Here is a 4,306-nt window from a genome sequence, read left to right as displayed (position 1 = left end):
TGGAAAAACCATAGCCTTGACTAGACGGACCTTTGTTGGCAAAGTAATGTCTCTGCTTTTTAATATGCTATCTAGGTTGGTCATAACTTTCCTTCCAAGGAGTAAGCATCATTTAATTTCATGGCTGCAATCACCATCTGCAGTGAATTAATAACAAATACTTTATTAATATCATTTCTTGATAATAAGATTTACCTGGCTTGCTTTTCTGCAAATTAATTTGCTACGATATAAAAGTTATAACTTTAACAATTTAATTTCAATTAATATAATTGAAAGCAACATCAGTTGCTATTGGTAAATGCAAGATTGAAAACAAAACTTTTTATAATTTTTAATTTTGAGAATATTTCTGTTGATGTAACTGATACTAGAGCTCTTGAGTATTTTGTATGCTGTAACAACATAATATAAATATCTGGTAAATTAGTTTGAAATATAAATTCTAGTAAATCCAGAGTTGATGTCTTGTGGAACAATTTTTGTAGAAACAACTTAATTCTTAAAACCAATCAACTTCATGTAATTCTGAATTTAATGGCAAATATAAATTTATACAGGGACATTTTAATGTTTTCACTGACATTCTCTGTAACTTGTGGACGGCATATAAGACTAAAAGTGGCTTCATGACTTATTTATAATTAAGTGCTTATTTATACATCATATCACTGTTTAATTATAGGGGAAGGGAGTACAAATTATTTTTCTATGTTAGTAATTGTTTCATTGGATTAATTCAAACATGAAAATACTATTCTTTTTCATTAAAGCTATTATCACATGCAATTTCAATTTCTACACTTATGAAAATTTGCTTTCCAATTTAGCAGCAATTTTCAAAATCACAGTTTCTCATTTTCAAAGAATTCTAATATCTCTCTCACAAGCATTATTGTGATGTTGACATATAAACGTTTATTTGTAATGACTGAGCAACAAAGTTTACTGATACCCACTTTAGGATCCTGCAGAGTCAGAGATTGACTCAAACTTGCTATCAAAGGCTACTGTGGGGACACATGCCAGCCCATGGAGGGGTGGGGCTGAGGCAGCTGCATTTTGGTACAGACTGCAGATCACCTGGGAGCACTGTGCCTCCACCGCACAGAGGTAGGTGGCTGCGTCTTCCAGCTGGGAGGCTGTGATGTGTAGGGTACTATACCGCTCCTTGGAATTCACTGTGGAACTCAGTCTTTCATTCTGCTTCCTCCCTGAAGCTATGAAAAACAGACTGATGAGGCTGCCTCCAGGATTCTGCTGGAACCACTGCAGAGTCTTCACTGTGGCAGAAAAAATTGCACCTCAGAGTACAGTTGGCTCCCTCCTGGAGATTCAGGACTGAAGGCTCTGCTCCACCTTCACCGCTCTCACCCCTGCTTGGAAAGAGAGAAACAAACACGTAAGATGTCTCTGAGGAGTCATGGATGCAGTTTCCAAACCTATAAACTATTTCAGGAAACACCCAGGAGGATGTAAGACCATCTGGCACTCTGGCTCAGCTCACCTTCCCTCCCTCCCCAGCTGCACTCTAGGACAAACCCAGACTCACAGCAAACCTGGACCCACAGAAGCCCCAGCAAGGCTTCCCACCACCTCTTCATGACTCCTTGCTCAGTTACTGGGTACTTTTCCCCCACTCTGGAGGGTGTAGAGTCTTGGGTCCAGAAAATTTCTTCTTACTGTCAAAATCTTCCAGTTTTATTGGAACTCACCAGTATTATTGAGAACCAGTCACATCTGAGCTCTGTCACTCACTTAACAGGAAGCTCCACCCACAGCCACCAGGGAGATTGTGCAGTAATCTCTCCAGAATTGTAGCTGCTAACAGCGCAGGAGGTAGGAACAATATCTGTAACATATGAAGACATAAGGCATTTTAAAAACACTTTATGCAAGAAAAGTTTGTGCAAGAGTGTGCGAGAAAGGGTGGATGTTACTTCTAAGAAGATCAGTGTCTCAACTGTGGTTAAATGGAGCCTTGAAGAATCATAGGAAGAGTGAGCTCACTCCCAAATTAGAATGACAGATCATTTAAGAATTCAGTTGTATGACAATTCAGCCTTTAAAAAGAGTAAAACATTGTCATTTGCTACAATATGAATGGACCTTGAGGGCATTATGCTAAGTGAAGTAGGTCAGACAAAGACAAATACCATATAAATACTCCACTCCATGTGGAGTATATATATATATTTTTTTAATCAAGCTCATAGATAGAACAAATTAGTGGTTGCCAAAGGCAGGGATGAGGGGTGGAAATGAAATGGATGAAAGGGGTCAAAAGGTACAAACTCTAAGATATAAAATAAATATTGTGGGGGTGGAACGTATGGCAAGATGACTATGGTTAATAATACTGTATTGCATATTTTAAAGTTGCTAATAGAGTAGATCTTGAAAGCTCTCATCATAAAAAAAAATTGCAACTCTGTATGACACATGTTACTAGATTTGTAATGATCATTCCACTATATAAAATATCAAATCATTGTGTCATATACCTGAAACTAATACCATGCTATAGGTCAATTATACCTCATTAAAAAAATAATTCAGTGATACGTTAATTCTAATACAGGAAAACTGATACAAGCAGTATATATGAAGACAGTGATACATTTTCTGAAATGAGAGCTCTAGAAACCCAGAAGGTACAGCTGCCATCTGCCACAGAATATTATTCTAGTAAGATTTCAGTGGTTAAAAGAAACAGAGGATATATGTACAATGTCCATTCTGACTTAACTTCCACCTCCCTCCTTCTCCTGCCCAACTGGCAGACAGATGCACTATACAGCTGATTCTGAAAAGGATACATATTGCTAGTCAAATTAAATATTGTCCTTTTTTTTTCCTCTTTCTATCTGTGTTCTTACTTTTAATTCTTTCCTTTTTGCTCCTGAATATTCTTGCTTCTCTAGTCTCAGGGGAGATATGTGAAACTTCCTAGGTCCATGGAATGGGAGAATTTAATCACAAAATTTAAATATTGAAAACAGGTAGTGGAGATGTTTCCTGTTGAGCTTCCATGCCTCACAGAGCTCGGTAATATTAATATCCCATTCCTCTACCTCTGCTCAGAGAATCATCCTCATAATTGATTTAGAGAGGTAAGGACTTCAGCTTTCCTAAGTTTATAGAGAAAGACAAAGCTGAAACTTCAGATAACTTTACACAAATACTGTTCCCCTCTCCCCACCTTTGCTATGTATGATTTGACTGTTCTGTGCTCTCTGGTTGTTGTTCAGTCACTCAGTCTTGTCTGACTCTTTGCAGCCCCATGGACTTCAGGACAAGAGGCTTCCCTGTCCTTTACCATCTCCCAGAGCAGCAGCAGCAGCAGAGCTTGCTCAAACTCATGTCTATTGAGTCAATGATGACATCCAACCATTTCATCCTCTGTCGTCCCCTTCTCCTCTTGCCTTCAGTCTTTCCCAGCATCAGGGTCTTTTCTAATGAGTCAGCTCTTCACATCAGGTGGCCAAAGTATTGGAGCTTCAGCTTCAGCATCGATCCTTCCAATGAATATTCAGGATTAATTTCCTTCAGGATTGACTGCTTTGATCTCCTTGCAGTCCAAAGTACTCTCAAGAGTCCTCTCCAACACCACAGTTCAAAGCATCAATTCTTTGGTGCTCAGCCTTCATTATGGTCCACCTCTCACATCCATATGTGAATACTGGAAAAACCATAGTTTTGACTAAACAGACATATGTTGGCAAAGTAATGTCTCTGCTTTTTTTTTTTTTCTCAGATAAAGGTTGACTTTTTCAGTATCAATTTTCTTTTATGGTACACTCCCAAGTTTTGACAACTTGTTTAGCGCAATTTAGCTGCCAGCACTTAAAATAGTCTTTTTTTGTTTGTTTTTGCTTTTCTTTTCATTTTTTTATTGAAGGATAATTGCTTTACAGAATTTTGTTGTTTTCTGTCAGACCTCAACATGAATTAGCCATATATCCTCTCCCTTTTGAACCTCCTTCCCATCTCCCTCCCCATCCCCACCCTCTAGATTCATACAGAGCCCTGTTTCAGTTTCTTGAGCCATACAGCAAATTCCCACTGGCTATCTATTTTATATATGGTAATGTAAGTTTCCATGTTACTCTTTCCATACATCTCACCCTCTCCTCTCCCCTCCCCATATCCATAAGTCTATTCTCTATGTCTGCTTCTCCATTGTTTCCCTGAAAATAAATTCTTCAGTACCGTTTTTCTAGATTCTGTATACATGCTTTAGAATATGATATTTATTTCTCTTTCTAACTCACTTCACTCTGTATAATAGGTTCTAGGTCATCCA

General features: G+C 38.1%; 1 pseudogene; it reads right to left on the bottom strand.

The window, feature by feature from the left end:
* Positions 1-960: 960 nt before the first annotated feature.
* On the bottom strand, positions 961-1,604 carry LOC108634600 (annotated as a pseudogene).
* Between the last annotated feature and the right edge of the window lie 2,702 nt (positions 1,605-4,306).

The sequence above is a fragment of the Capra hircus genome, unplaced genomic scaffold, assembly GCF_001704415.2.
Source record: "Capra hircus breed San Clemente unplaced genomic scaffold, ASM170441v1, whole genome shotgun sequence".
Taxonomy (NCBI): domain Eukaryota; kingdom Metazoa; phylum Chordata; class Mammalia; order Artiodactyla; family Bovidae; genus Capra; species Capra hircus.
The sequence above is the reverse complement of the archived record's forward strand: the minus strand, read 5'-3'. Positions and strand labels throughout refer to the sequence as shown.